This window comes from Triticum aestivum, chromosome 3B (genome assembly GCF_018294505.1).
Source record: "Triticum aestivum cultivar Chinese Spring chromosome 3B, IWGSC CS RefSeq v2.1, whole genome shotgun sequence".
NCBI classification, from domain to species: domain Eukaryota; kingdom Viridiplantae; phylum Streptophyta; class Magnoliopsida; order Poales; family Poaceae; genus Triticum; species Triticum aestivum.
In genome coordinates, this window is record NC_057801.1 from 684,281,971 (window position 1) to 684,298,755 (window position 16,785).

The following is a 16,785-nucleotide window of genomic DNA, read 5'->3' on the forward strand; positions in this document are numbered from 1 at the left end:
CCTTAGGCCTTGTTTCCTAGCATTGCAATACCGTTTACGCTCACTTTTATTGCTTGCTACCTTGCTGTTTTTATAATATCAGATTACAAATACCTTTATCTACCATCCATATTGCACTTGTATCACCATCTCTTCGCCGAACTAGTGCACCTATACAATTTACCATTGTATTGGGTGTGTTGGGGACATAAGAGACTCTTTGTTATTTGGTTGCAGGGTTGTTTGAGAGAGACCATCTTCATCCTACACCTCCCACAGATTGATAAACCTTAGGTCATCCACTTGAGGGAAATTTGCTATTGTCCTACAAACCTCTGCACTCGGAGGCCCAAAAGCGTCTACAAGAAGAAGGTTGCGTAGTAGACATCAAGCTCTTTTCCGGCGCCGTTGCCGGGGAGGTGAGTGCTTGAAGGTATATATTTAGATCTTGCAATCGAATCTTTTTATTTCTTGTTTTATCACTAGTTTAGTCTATAAAAGAAAACTACAAAAAATGGAATTGAGTTTGTCTCATACGCTTCATCTTTTGAATATCTTTCATGAAAATGATGGAAAGGGAAATTGTTCTCAAGTGCTAGAAGAATAAATCTATAAAAAGTTTGGCACTAAATCTTTGAATGATGAGCATGATTGCAATGTTATTAGTTTGAACTCTTTGAATACCCATGTTGTTAATGATATGCAAAGCCACAAGCTCGGGGATGCTATGTTTGATGAATATGATATTTTTTGTCCCCCAAGTTTTGATGAGCAAATTTATTATGATGAAAGCATGCCTCCTATTTATGATGATTATATTGATGAAAGTGGATTTGTAGAGGTCATGACTTTATTTAGTGATGAATCCACTATTTCGAAAGAGGTTCCAATTGATTATGAGAAAAAAGTTGCTATCTAGATGATTATTGTGATGACTTGTATGCTATTAAGAATAATGATAACCATGAAACTTGTCATCATGATTTTAGTTTTCAATTGGATTATGCCTCACATGATAGTTATTTTGTTGAGTTTGCTCCCACTATTATTCATGAGAAGAAATTTGCTTATGTGGAGAGTAGTAAAATTTCTATGCAAGTAGATCATGAAAAGAATGCTTTAGGTGCTGGTTATATTGATGAATTCTTTCATGATGCTACTGAAAATTATAATGAGAGAGGAACATATGCTTGTAGGAATTGCAATAATATCAAGTTTCCTCTCTATGTGCTTAAAGTTTTGAACTTATGCTTGTTTTGCCTTCCTATGCTAGTTGATTATTGTTCCCATAAGTTGTTTGCTCACAAAATCCCTATGCATAGTAAGTGGGTTAGACTTAAATGTTCTAGTCATATTCTTCATGATGCTCTCTTTATGTTTCAATTTTTATCTTTTATGTGAGCATCATTGAAATCATCATGCCTAGCTAGGGGTGTTAAACTATAACGCTTGTTGGGAGGCAACCCAACTTTTTTTTTCCTTTGCTTGTGCTCCTGTTTAGTAATAAATAATTCATATAGCCTCTGGTTAGATGTGGTTTTAATTTTAATTAGTGTTTGTGCCAAGTAGAACCATTGGGAAGACTTGGGTGAAGTCTATGCTATCTTGCTGTAAAAAACAGAAACTTTAGCGCTCACGAGATTAGCTGCTATTTTTTTACTGGAGAGTGCTTTTAGGTTGATTCTATTTGCAGATGATTAATAGACAAATTTCTCAGGTCCACCAATTTATTTCAGAATTTTTGGAGTTACAGAAGTATTCGAATGATACAGATTACTACAGACTGTTCTGTTTTTGACAGATTCTGTTTTCATTGTGTTGTGTGCTTATTTTGATGAATCTATAAGTAGTATCGGAGGGTATGAACCATAGAGAAGTTGTAATACAGTAGGTTTAACACCAATATAAATAAATAATGAGTTAATTACAGTACCTTAAAGTGGTGGTTTGTTTTCTTTTACTAACGGAGCTTACGAGTTTTCTGTTAAATTTTGTGTGGTTGAAGTTTTCAAGTTTTGAGTAAAGATTCGATGGACTATGGAATAAGGAGTGGCAAGATCGTAATCTTGGGGATGACCAAGGCATCCCAAGGTAATATTCAAGGACAGCCAAGAGCCTAAACTTGGGGATGCCCCGGAAGGCACCCCCTCTTTTGTCTTCGTTCATCGGTAACTTTACTTGGAGCTATATTTTTATTCGCCACATGATATGTGTTTTTCTTGGAGTGTCATTTTATTTTGTTAGTATTTGCTTTATGTTATTTATAATAATGTTTTAATTCTATATTTTCAATAAAAATGTCAAGGATAGACTTTACCATGCTTATTTTGCAAGTATACATGTTGCTGTTTCAAAACAGAAAGTTTACCGTTGTTGCAAAAAATCCCTAGAAAAGTCAGAGAATGATATAATGTTGAATCTTTTTGAATAATGAGATCTGATAAATCTTCTACAACATAGTATTTTTCTTATAATTTTTGGAGTTAGGGAAGTATGATGAATCTTGCATTCTTTACAGACTATACTGTTTTGGAAGATTGCTGTTATGTTTGCATTGTTTGCATATGTTTGCTTGTTCAATTATTCTATTTGAGGATAGGAGTATTAAATATACAGAGACATTTAGTATGCAATGTTGAATAATAATTTTAGTAATTTGTTACAGTAGAAAATGATAAGGTTATTGCATTATTTTATACTAACTTATCTCACGAGTTCTTGTTGAGTTTTGTGTGGATGAAGTCTTTGAGATTTAGGGAAACCGTGATATAAAAGGAATTAAGGAGACACAAAAGCTCAAGCTTGGGGATGCCCAAGGCACCCCAAGATAACATTCTAAGAAGTCTCAAGCATCCAAGCTTGGGGATGCCCCGGTAGGCATCCCACCTTTGTTCTTCAACAATTATCGGTTAGTATCGGTTGAACCTACGTTTTTCTTCTTCACATGAGTCGTGCTATCCTTGAAATGCCATTTTATTTTGTTTTGCTTGCTATTTGAATAAAATACCAAGATCTAGAATTCTTAAATGAGAGAGAGCCTGCACATAGTTACCAAATTATTTAACTACTCATTGATCTTCACTTATATCTTTTTGGAGTAGTTTGTCATTTACTTTTGTGCTTCACTTATATCCTATGAGTAATTGGTTGAATGAGTTGAATGTCATAAATCTGAAATTATATATGTTTCATATGCTTACCCCGTTGGGAGTAATGACTTCACATCTAAGAAGTAGAAGTAGTAAATCTATTAAAGGTTAGCAAGCATTGTAATGGTCACTTGAACAATTCATGAAAGAATATTGAAGGAAGAGAAATTTCACATATAAATATACTATCTTAGACATCTTCTATGATTATGAGCCCCATTAAATATTTTCAAACCTGAGCAAATTAGTTGAAGTTGGACAAGGAAGACAATGTAATGAGTTATGCTTGGGTGTATTTGTATAGAAGTTATATTGTTATAGATCCTCCAGCATGTGGTGCTTGCTTTTTAGAATCCTTTGCTAGCCAAAATATCTGTACTAAGCGGGAATACTGCTTGTGCATCCAAATTCCTTGAACCAAGTTTCTTCCATGAGTGTCCACCATACCTACCTATATGCGATATTTACCTGCCGTTCCAAGTAAATTTGCATGTGCCAAACTCTAAACCTTCAAATAATAATCTGTTTTGTATGCCTGAATCGCTCATGTAGCAACTAGAGGCTGTCAGTATCTTCCATGCTAGGTGGGTTATTCTCACGATGAGGGGACTGCGCTCGTCATTCACGAGCAAAATGGCTGGTAACTGGGATGCCCAGTCCCATGATCAAAAGATCAAAATCAAATCAAAATAATTGCAAACAAAAACTCCCCCAGGATTGATGTTAGTTGGTGGCACCCGTTGTTTCAGGCAAGCCATGGATTGATGATTATTGGTGGAGGGGGAGTAAAAACTTTACCATTCTGTTTGGGAACCGCCTATAATGTATGTAGTATGGAAGATATTGGGAACTCTTGGTTGTTATGTTGACAATGAGATCATACCTCTCAAAATTATTTATCTCTATTTCAAAATCAAGCTCTGGCACCAATGCAAATCCCTGCTTCCCTCTGCGAAGGGCCTATCTTTTACTTTTATGCAAGAGTCGGCAGTATTCCTTCTCATTCCTACCTACTCTTTAGTTGGCAAGCATCGTGTGTTGGGGAAAGATCTAAGCATATATGGCCATGCAAATATATTTGATCATGAATTATTATTGTTGACAATTATACATATGATAAGTGAGTTGGGAGGTGAAACACTAAGCCCCTATCTTTCCCTATGTTCGATGGATGCTATTTGTTCTAAGAATATGCTTTGAGTGGTAGCAATCATGGAAGACTATATGATAGTTGAGCATGTGGGATTTGCTAAATCAAAGTTGTGACATAGACCCTTCCTGAAAATAAGATGAATTACAATTGTTTGATGACTACAATGAAGTTTATGGTCTATGCTTTAACGTGTGAATAGCTTGTTACTTGATCATGAAAAGTTTTATGAGATGAGCTACTGTTATAATGATGCTAGAAAAGGTGACTGAAATTATCATTAATCAAACTTGTGCACCTGCTAGCATTCACACTTCATAAATTCTTTCTTTTATCATTTACCTACTCGAGGACGAGCATGAATTAAGCTTGGGGATGCTGATACGTCTCCAACGTATCTATAATTTATGAAGTATTCATGCTATTATATTACCCATCTAAGATGTTTTATATGTATTTATACGCTACTCCAGTGCCAGTTTCTGTTTTTTATATTATTTTGGGGACTAACCTATTAACCTAGAGCCCGGTGCCAGTTTCTGCTTTTTCCTTTTTTTGAGTTTTACAGAAAAGGAATACCAAATGGAGTCCAATTGGCGTGCCAATTTTTGACGAATTCTTATGGACCAAAAGAAGCCCTAGGAGTGCAAGAGTTGGGCCAGAAGAGTCCCGGGCTGCCCACGAGGGTGGGGGCCATGCCCACCCCTTTAGGGCGCGCCCCTACCTCGTGGATAGCCCGGAGACCCCCCTGATGTGAACCCGACGCCAAAAAAATCCTATAAATATTGAACCCTCCGAGGAGCAGAATAGATCGGGAGTTCCGCCGCCGCAAGCCTCTGTAGCCACCAAAAACCAATCGGGACCCTGTTCCGGCACCCTGCCGGAGGGGGAGATCCCTCACCGGTGGCCATCTTCATCATCCCGGCGCTCTCCATGACGAGGAGGGAGTAGTTCACCCTTGGGGCTGAGGGTATGTACCAGTAGCTATGTGTTTGATCTCTCTCTCTCGTGTTCTTGATTTGGCAGGATCTTGATGTATCGCGAGCTTTGCTATTATAATTGGATCTTATGATGCTTCTCCCCCTCTACTCCCTTGTAATGGATTGAGTTTTCCCTTTGAAGTTATCTTATCGGATTGAGTCTTTAAGGATTTGAGAACACTTGATGTATGTCTTGCCGTGCTTATTTGTGGTGGCAATGGGATATTCACGTGATTCACTTGATGTATGTTTTGGTGATCAACTTGCAGGTTCAGTGACCTTGTGAACTTATGCATAGGGGTTGGCACACGTTTTCGTCTTGACTTTCCGGTAGAAACTTTGGGGCACTCTTTGAAGTACTTTGTGTTGGTTGAATAGATGAATCTGAGATTGTGTGATGCATATCATATAATCATGGCCACGGATACTTGAGGTGACAATGGAGTATCTAGGTGATATTAGGGTTTTGGTTGACATGTGTCTTAAGGTGTTATTCTAGTACGAACTCTTTGATAGATCGAACGGAAAGAATAGCTTCATGTTATTTTACTACGGACTCTTGAATAGATAGATAAAAAAGGATAACTTTGAGGTGGTTTCATACCCTACCATAATCTATTCGTTTGTTCTCCACTATTAGTGACTTTGGAGTGACTCTTTGTTGCATGTTGAGGGATAGTTATATGATCCAATTGTGTTATTATTGTTGAGAGAACTTGCACTGGTGAAAGTATGAACCTTAGGCCTTGTTTCCTAGCATTGCAATACCGTTTACGCTAACTTTTATCGCTTGCTACCTTGCTGTTTTTATAATTTCAGATTACAAATACCTTTATCTACCATCCATATTGCACTTGTATCGCCATCTTTTCACTGAACTAGTGCACCTATACAATTTACCATTGTATTGGGTGTGTTGGGGACACAAGAGACTCTTTGTTATTTGGTTGCAGGCTTGTTTGAGAGAGACCATCTTCATCCTACACCTCCCACGGATTGATAAACCTTAGGTCATCCACTTGTGGGAAATTTGCTACTGTCCTACAAACCTCTGCACTTGGAGGCGCAACAACGTCTACAAGAAGAAGGTTGCATAGTAGACATCACGCCTCAGTCCTCAACAGGTCCAACCTTGCTCAAGAAAAAGGCTACTACTAGACACGACTCAAGGCCAAGTCCTCACAAGAAGCAGGTTGCCTTTCAAGTTTTGTCAAGTGACGATGAGGCTGATGATGAAGAATTCGTAGAAATCATCAGAGACCGACAACAAAGGGCCGCTAGAGCCAAAGGCAGTGCGGTGCCTCTTTTCCTAGATCCGAAGAAGATCCTAGATTTCATCGATCTTTGGCACCAGGACCCTAACACTCCTCTACCTGAATTAAACCTCTTCCCTAGTGAAAGTCATATGTTGACTGCCTTCATAAATGAAGAAAAATGGAAATTTGAGAAGGCCAGGCAAGTGAAGAAAACTCAGTACAAGAAGGAGCGTTTTCTAAAGAAGAATGTTGTAAACATGTCTCTTGAAGAACTTGTGACTCTGCAAACTGAGATCAAAGCTCTCAGTGATGAATTTGACGCATATCATGTAGACTGGCTAGGCGCCAAAGTCAGATTCGTCAGAATGGCGAAGGGATTCAAGACAAATGTTGCAGCTGCATCACAACAAGAAATCCCTCAGGCTGAAGCATCTTCTCAGCCTACTGAAGAAAATGCTAGCACATCTGATGAAAATTAGATTGTTGAAGAAACTGATAATACCAGGGCTCCTGAAGAAATTCCAGCTCCTGAAGAGACTGCTAGGGCAACCTCCAATGTTGCGCCTGAAGAACAACCCATGCCAGCTAAAGAATCTGCTATTGTGCTTGAAGAATCTGAACCTACCAGGGCAACTGCATCAGTTGTGCCTGAAGAGATTGAACCAACTTCATCTGCTCCTCCTGCAAAGTCATCACAAATGAAAAGTATCAACCTTCCTTCTGCATTAGAACCAAAGAAGACCAAAGCTGCGGAGAGGGCAGCAGTGAAGAAAAGGAAAGCATCAACCAATTCAGAGTCTTCGGCTCCTAAGAAAGTGAAGACTTTGACGAGTTCATACACCAACCCCATTGATGCTAGCAGTTGGATGAACAAATTGAAGTGGATAAAATCCCTTCAACTCTGCTGGTATCATAGCCCATGCCTCAGTTCATAGCTGAAGAGGCAGGCGTTGAAAAATTTGATGATGAAGATGAGGATGTGGACATCGAGTCTACAACTCCTATTCTGAATGATGATTATTAGGAAAGACATCATCCCAATTCACCATTGAACACTCCTCTACAACAAGTTCCTCGGTCCCCTGTGCGGATCGAAGAAATTCATACAGGCTCTGAAGTACATCAAACTTCTCTTCATTCTATTCCTGAAGAAGCTCCAGCTACTAATGTTGATGAAATGGAGGTCAAGACAGCTGCTGATGAATCTGCCACTGAAATTCCGTAGTCTATGGATCCATAGGTTGTGCAACAAGAGGCTATGAAGATTTCGGTTGTTAATCTTCAGCCCAAGCCACAAAATCCTCATACAAAGAAGCAAAAATTCAAAGCTGATGATTTCTTTGTTGAGCATCATTTCTTCATGAATTACAGTCCATATGACTCTGCAAGACTTTGATGCAACCACTTCTAGACAGCCAGCCAGATGAACTTTTATTCTACAATCCTATTTGACAAGGACAAGGTATTTGAGCATCAGCAAATTCCTCATGTGGATATGGAATCACTTCCTTGCTTCCAACCTGCCCTTAGTGTTCTTCATGATGCTGGACTTCTGAACTTCTGCACTGACATCTATGACTGGAATGAAGTGTTGGGGAACGTAGCATGCAATTTCAAAAAAATTCCTACGCTCATGCAAGATCTATCTAGGAGATACATAGCAACGAGAGGGGAAGAGTGTGTCCATGTACCCTCATAGACCGAAGGCGGAAACATTTTCTCAACGCGGTTGATGTAGTCGTATGTCTTCTCGTTCCGACCAATCGAGTACCGAACGTATGGCACCTCCGAGTTCTGCAAACGTTCAGCGCGATGATGTCCCTCGAGCTCTTGATCCAACAGAGGGTTGAAAGAGTAGATGAGTTCCGTCAGCACGACGGTGTGGTGACGGTGATGGTGATGTGATCCGTGCAGGGCTTCGCCCAAGCACCGTGAGAATATGACCGAAGGCGTAAACTCTGGAGGGGGGTGCCGCACACGGCTTGGAGCAATTGGTGTGTCTCATAGGGGCACCCCCGTATATAAAGGAGGGAGGGAGAGGAGGCCGGTTTAGGCGCACCCCAAGTGGGGGGAGTCCCACTTGAACTCCCACTAGGATTCGCCCCCCTTCCTTTTTCCGGAGGGGGGAAGGGGGAAGGAGTAGGAGAGGGAGAAGGAAAGGGGGTGGCGCCCCCTTCCCTACTCCAATTCGGCCTCCTCCCCTGTGGGGGCGCACTAGCCCCTTGTGGGCTGGTTAGCCTCCCTCCTATGGCCCATATGGCCCATATATTTCCCTCGGGGGTTCCGGTAACCCCTCCGGTACTCCGGTATGTACCCGATTCATTCTGGAACACTTCCGGTGTCTGAATACCACCTTCCAATATATCAATCTTTACCTCTCGACCATTTCGAGACTCCTCATCATGTCCCTGATCTCATCCGGGACTCCGAACAACCTTCGGTCACCAAAACACATAACTCATATAATACATATCATCATCGAACGTTAAGCTTGCGGACCCTACAGCTTTGAGAACTATGTAGACATGACTGAGACACCGTTCCGGTCAATAACCAATAGTAGAACCTGGATGCTCATATAGGTTCCCACTTATTCTATGAAGATCTTTATCAGTCCAACCGCTATGTCAACATACGTTATTCCCTTTGTCATCAGTATATTACTTGCCCAAGATTCAATCTTCGGCATACCTAGTTCAATCTCGTTATCGGCAAGTCTATTTACTCATTCCGTAATGCATCATCCTGCAACTAACTCATTAGTCACATTGCTTGCAAGGCTTATAGTGATGAGCATTACTGAGAGGGCCCAGAGATACCTCTCCGATACTCGGAGTGACAAATCCTAATCTCGATCTATGCCAACCCAACAAACACCTTCGGAGATACCTGTATAGCATCTCTATAATCACCCAGTTACGTTGTGACGTCTGATAGCACATAAGGCATTCCTCCAGTGTCTGGGAGTTGCATAATCTCATAGTCAGAGGAATATGTATTTGACATGAAGAAAGTAGTAGCAATAAAACTGAATAATCATTATGCTATGCTAACAGATGGGTCTTGTCCACCACATCATTCTCCTAATGATGTGATCCCGTTCATCAAATGACAACACCTGCCCATGGCTAGGAAACTTAACCATCTTTGATTAACGAGCTAGTCAAGTAGAGGCATACTAGGGACACAGTGTTTTGTCTATGTATCCACACATGTATCAAATTTTCGGTTAATACAATTCTAGCATGAACCATAAACATTTATCATGATATAAGGAAATATAAAATAACAACTTTATTATATCCTCTAGGGCATATTTCCTTCATGAAGAACTTATTCTTCAATTCTATGCAACACTGCAGCTCACTGGAAATGTGCAAGATGTGAATTCATGGGTGATTGACTAGATGACTGAAAATACTAATTACAAAGCACCAGCCTCGGAATTGCTTCATGTCGTCCTAGTCAGTCCTCCCACAGAAGGTTCTCTGCTTCCCTATGAGGAACTTGAACTTTCAAATCATTTGATGCAAGTACTGATGAAGCCTTTGAAGGCTGGCCAAGCTCCAGGGACCACATTCCTCGTGAAGGAATTGCTCTATGTGCCAAGGACAGTGTATCGCATCTTGACCAAAACCCTCAGTCCAATCAAGGGCCACAACTCAGATGAAGAAGAGGTTGTTGGCATCATGAAGAATCTGATTTTCAATATCATGCCCGATATTGCTATCAAGTACCACGATTTCTTAATAAGGACTTTAGCCAATGTTGATCTGTCACCTTTTGAGTTGAAGCCTTATGCTCCCTGGATCATGAAATTCATCACATCAAAGTCTTCAATTCATTACAAGGCTGATTTTAAAAATCATCTTAGCTATTTGCCACCTATTGAAGTCCTCAAAAGGACTATTTCCTCAGCTGATGAGAAGGGCAAAGCAGCTGTTATTGATGAAGGCACTCATCAATTGGATGGTCAGTTTTGCAAGGCTGCCTCATATTCCACCAATGATGACTCTACAACACAAGATTCTGCCGCCAAAGCTTAAAAGCAATATCCTCAAGGCACTGCTCCGCGTGTAATGACTGATCGTGAGCTTCTCCTCAGTCTTCACCAGAAAGTTGATCGAAATCATAAGTGGGTCAAGCGTCAGTTTTGTGCAATTCTTCAGAACACGACAGTCACTCAAAACACCGTGAAGAAGAATTACCATTATCTGCATCAAGTCTTCGACCACACTTGGGCTATTCTTTCACATCTCTACAGTGCTGAAGAACTCAAGGAAATGGACTTCCAACTGGACTTTGACTGGTCTCAGCCACCTTCGAAGAAATTCAAGAAGGTCAAAGTTCCTCAACTGGTCGCCAGTTCATATTTTTCATCATGCGAGACGGATGAAGCTGAAGAATTGAACGACACTGCGGCAGGCCCTACCTCAACGAACAAACACAACAACATTGGCGCTCCTCCATCGACACCATGATGATATTCTTGAGGGGCTATAGTCCTCATTTTTTGTCCCTTTTGGTAATTTGATGACAAAGGGGAGAAATTTGAGTTAGTCTTCAACCGGTCTATTATATGGGCATTTTTTTTGTTAAGATAGAACTCTTGCTCTTTTGAGGTGTTTGCTCTGATTAGTTGTAAACTTAAGTCCTATGGTGCTCTGATACTTTTGACTGCTTTCTGCATGCTTATTTCCTCAAGTACCTTAATGCACGCATGCTGAATTCCGTTAGACACCATATTTCATCATGCATTTCAAATTCTTCATATCATATGTCAAATGCATGTATGAATTATAAGATATAGGGGGAGATCTCCATGATATTACTCTATAATATGCATTTTCTATCCAAAGCAAATTCCTAAAATATGCACATCTTTAGGGGGAGTTCTTCTATATCTTGCAATCAAATTCCTCAATATTAGCATTTACACTTCATATTATTATCCCCGTTGAAAACTTAACCTATTTATCATCAATCACCAAAAAATGGGATATTGTAAGTGCATCTAGTGCTCCTTAGTGATTTTGGTGTATTGAAGACTTATAGGTTAAGGGACTAATGTGTTTGTGAGTGTACACATGCTCTATAAGTCGATGAGGAGTTTGATATCTATGATGAAAGTCGACCCCTAAAAATGTAGGGATTTTTACATCTATGCCCCTCGTTCCTTAGCCATACACATTCATCCCCACGCTCTTAACTTTTGCTCACTTTTCCCCACGAAACCCTCAGAACTGGTCACAAATGGTGGATGTTGTCGGGTTAGTGCTTTGACCGTTAACTCTAACGAGTGGGGCCGCGCTGACTGTGTCGCCCATTGGACCTAATGAGTGGGGTCGCGTCAGACGGTGCCGCTGTTCGCCCGTTGGGCCGTGGTTAGACTATTGGGCCCTGCGCACGCTGCAACGACAGAAGCCTGTTATGCATGCATGACATGTCCAGCTAGCCTGCTATGCATGCACGTAGCTAGCCTACCAGCATGCGCTGCTGCCCACCGCCAAGATGCGCTGACCGGCCTCTTTCTGCAGTCTGCACGCGAGCCGCCACAGACGCTGACCGACCTCTTTCTTCACATGAGCCGACACGGACGCAAGGACGGTTGCTGTTGCCGGTTCGTCTCATCTGGCACACATGTCTCCTTGATGTAGAGGATTGTTTCATAGTTTTTGATCCACTCACATCTATTCAACGTGGCAATTAAAACCTGTTGGCAATTAAAGTGGCATATCGATCGACGTGGCTCGTTTGAACATAGCAAATCCAAAGCGTGGCTGGTGACACTCCCCTTCCCTTCCCCTTTCCCTATTTAAACCACGACCCCTTCACCTATTCTCCACACATCCATTTGTGCTGGCACCTTCTCTCCTCACCCAAACCCAGAGCACTCTCAAAGGGAGGCGAGGATGCCGTACAACAGCCCCACCTTCCATCTCCCACCGACCATGCCGGAGAGACGCTATCTGGACAACGTCGTCGTGGAGAGGATGCTTGGCATGTGGGCGTTCTCATGTTGGAGGGGTGCAATGGGGTTTGGCCAGTGGTTCCTCGGTGCGGGCTTCGCCCACCTCCCAGCGGGCTCGCCGGTGATTTTCCGACTGGAGGAAGTGCATCGAGACTCCAGCACTCTGCCGATAGGGCTCATTGTCACCTTCACCAATAGATTTGATGCGTACTACCTCCTCAGCAAGGTCTTTTGGTGTGGATGTAAATTCATCGCATTCACAACCCACAACATCTTCACAAACTTCGACTGTATCTTCCCCACCCGCGACGGTATGCACAGCCTCCCCTACTACATCAGTGAGGACGACATGGAGGAGGAGCAGCGAAGAGGAGGCGCAGTGGAGATGGTGGTGAAGGCCCGGTCGCATGAGCTTGTCTTGCCCTAGGGTGTTAGGGCTTTTATCTTTTATATATTTCTATCTTAATTTTGTCGTTGGTTGTACCATGAACTTTTTATCTCTGTTGTGTTATCCCCTAAGAACTATGTTATGCTTGCTACCCTTATTTGATATGTCCTTGGTTATCTGTGTTTTGCTTGCTATTACTATCTTATTTGACGTGAGATATCGCTAGATGGATATGGTGCCGTACACAAGCCCTTATTCTAAGTCAATCAATGAAAAGGTATCCCTCAATGAAAACCAGCAAGTTTTAGGGTTAGCCTTGTAAAAATGGTTGGAGGGTAGCCCATTCGTCTTGTTATATTCATGGTGTGTACTTGTGTAGGTCAAGTTTAAATGGCCCACTTAGAGTAGGGTCAAGTTTTCGTACGCGCGGATAATGGACTAGTTGAAGTGTCAAAAAGCAAACTAAAGCTAGAAAAATGAGCCATGTTGATGTTGAAAAGAAGAAGAAGAAAAGCTAATTTTTTTTTGAATTGTTGGTGGCCCTATTTCATATATTGTATGAACAAAAACAAGGTAATTTTTGAATAGTTTGTGGCCTATGCTATGGTTTAGGGCACCCTATGCTTTATGTAAGAAGTATGCTATGGTTGCTACTTTCTATGTTATGGATGTATGCTTGCTACTTGAGATATCGGTAGATGGATATGGTGCCGTAGCCGAGCCATAGACATCCTGTCTAGATGGATATGGTGCCTAATGGTGCCACTGGACTTTATTTTAGACATGGTTTCAGATGGATATCATGATCTACATAATTAAGTCTGGCATGCTCTTAATAACAAAAACAAAAACAAAAAATCGTGTATACAATATTTTTCTTGCAACAAAAACATGTTTATAATACCCGCATGTCAAAAAATCAAAGTGTTGCGTTGTAGGCTATATACAGAAGGAAATTGCCACGATATGTACAAATAAATTTGACATTGGCAAGTCCAACAATAAATCGATTTACCATCATGCATTGTTTTTGTTCGGCATGGCAATAAATGGATTTACCATGGCAATAGTCAAGGAAAAAACAGAGCCGGCGTGTGCACTATTTTCTAGGCCTCTTTTATCTTTGTGGGCCTTCGACACTCAACGCAATGAGATGGCCCAACCAGAGCTTAGTTTAAATTTGGGCCCTAGAACTATGTTTTTTTTCTTCTGCGGTCGGTGTTGTCTCATGAAACTGAAGAAACTGAAAGTGTACAAAACTAATGAAACTAATATGATCCACAAATTAAGCAACACAGAGCATAGAGAACATGATCCACAAATTAAGCAACACAAAGCATAGAGCACATGATCCACAAATTTAAGAAAATCATAGAGCACATGATCCACAAATTTAACCAAATCCTAGAGCACATGGCATCACACTAATAACATCTCTAACGAGTGATGACCAGCAAGTAAGCAAATCCTAGAACAACTATACAAAAAGAAAGGGATAAAATCCTAAAGCTATTAGATTTGCCTGCTTGTTCAATTGAATCATCTGCTTCAAGTTCTTGTTCATCTTCTTTAATTCCCCCTTCAGATCTGCATCCCCAACTGCCAGAGCAGCACTTCCACAGACCAAATTTGTTGGTGCTAACAGCAGATTGAGCTCCCGGGTTGTGGCCCCATTGAATTGAATCTGCTTAACGTAGTCATCCAGCCATTCAAAATGTGTGCATTTCTTCACGATCTGAAACGAAAACATGAACCATAAATCCATCCCCAATTGAATTAAAAGAAAATAGAAAAAGAAATCAGAGAAAAATCATGAGATCTAACCTGCCCCTCTGGCTTGCTCTCGCATTTCATGAACTCGCGCCCATAGTTGCCATTCTTGACCTCCTTCAAAGTCAATCGTATCAGTGGCGCATTGCATGGGTAGTCAGGACATCGCTCCATGGGAAATGGACCATACTGGGTCCACGAGGGGTGGGAGGCTGAAGTGGAGCTCGACATATCGCCCAAAATCGCCGGAAGAAGAAGCACATGAGTGGCTCCTCTCATCGCCAGAGAAGAAGAAACAGATGAGTGGCTCCTCTCGTCGTCGTGGAATAAGCAGCAGAAGAAAGGGGAGGCAAGGGTGGGAAAGCACAACCAAGAACTTTCGTGGATCGCCTCTCACGGGTCGCCCCTCGATCCAACGATGCAGAGCCGTCCATGTGATCCAACGGCACGGAGCCTGCACGCAGCCTGCCCTCAGAATTCCTTCTAGAAGACCACATCTGAGGGATGTCGCTTGGCGCTAGGGTATGATCGGACGGTTGACATTCGGAGCTAGGGTTAGGCGAAACCCCGCGGGGTTTACAGGGGTTTTGAGCTGTTCAATGGGGTTTCCAAGGCTTTGAGTGAGCATAACTAATTTTTAAAAACGAAAAAGATGAAACCTTCGTCGTTCGTCATTTTATAAGACACACTAACAAGGAAAAATACTAAACTTGGTATACGGACATTTACAAAAAAAAACCTAGCTAGCACGATCGAGGTCAAATGAGCACCATTAATTTAAAAAAAATCAAAAATATATAAAACATGTGCACAATGTTGTCTTGTGTGACATGTTACCAACCAAATATCATAAAATTGTCTATGGATATTTTCATGAAAAAACCTTCACACATATGAGCTATCACATACAACATTTCATAGAGTCTAAGGAGAGGAGGTAGGGTTCCATTCGGTTTTTGATTTTTTTTAAAAATCACAAAAGCTTGATTTCAAATTGAATAAGAAGGATCTGAACTTAGTTTTCCATTTAGAGGAGGTAAAAAACTTGATTACAACTAGAGTTGTTTACCCTAGCTTGGGAGCTCATTTGGAGCACATTTCTCATGACTACAAGTTTTAGCACACAAAAGAGATCGGATTGATCACCTAACGTTCATAATAGTTTAGCAAACTTTGCAATTCACACCATAGGGAAATGGACTTCAAGTGTTGGTTCAAATTCAAAGTTTGTCTAAAATTCAAATTTTGCCTTAGTTTTGTATTCTACCTCAAATTTCACATCAAATTACAAATAGAATTATTACACCTTACAAGTTGTCACATTAGTTCAAATTGATGATAGAATCACTATTCCAAATCCTTAAAGTTCAAAGTTTATGACTAGCATTCAAGTTCAAATTCAAATCTTTGCCTTGCTCCTTGTGTTCCGGGATGGGTTAACCATCTTGCTCCTGGTTTCCCTAGCTGGGATATTTTGTGCTTTTGAAAGCTTTGTCTTGTTGCTTCTGATCTTCACTTCTTGTGATGGCGGTTTAGTTGAGCTTTGACTGACCGAGCAAGTGATGACTAGTTGACGGTCATCTGTTGGTTCACTAATTCTTAAAGGAACTTCAGATAAAATAACTTCCTCCTCTCTTATAGCTTCAAAACCTTCACAAGCCATGGTTTCAAATTCTTCATCACATGATGGTTCAACCGAAGTTTCTTCCTCTCTAGGTATTTTCTGTAATGTGCCTCTAATTATCCTAGTGCTGGGTCAAACGGAAATAAGCTTAGCCATCGATAAAAACAGAACAAATGCAAAAAAAAGGAAAGGTTGCACACATACCAAGCTGCTACTTCAGTTGCTTCATTCTCCTCTAAACTTGCTGCATTCTCCTCTGTTGATGCATTATCCTCTGCTGTTGCATTCTCCTCTGCGTTTGCTGCTGCCCGTTGTTCCTCTTCTCCAAATGATGCATCAACTAGATTGGTACAAATCCTAGCAATATGCCCTAGAATACCACATCTTTTGCACTTATGTTTTTTTACATGACCCTCTTCACCAGCTCTTATCCTGGTTTCCTTGGTCTTCTTGGTGGTCTAGTCAGTACAGGAGAATAGAGTTTGAACCCTGGGTCTACTATGTTCCATTGGTCTTTT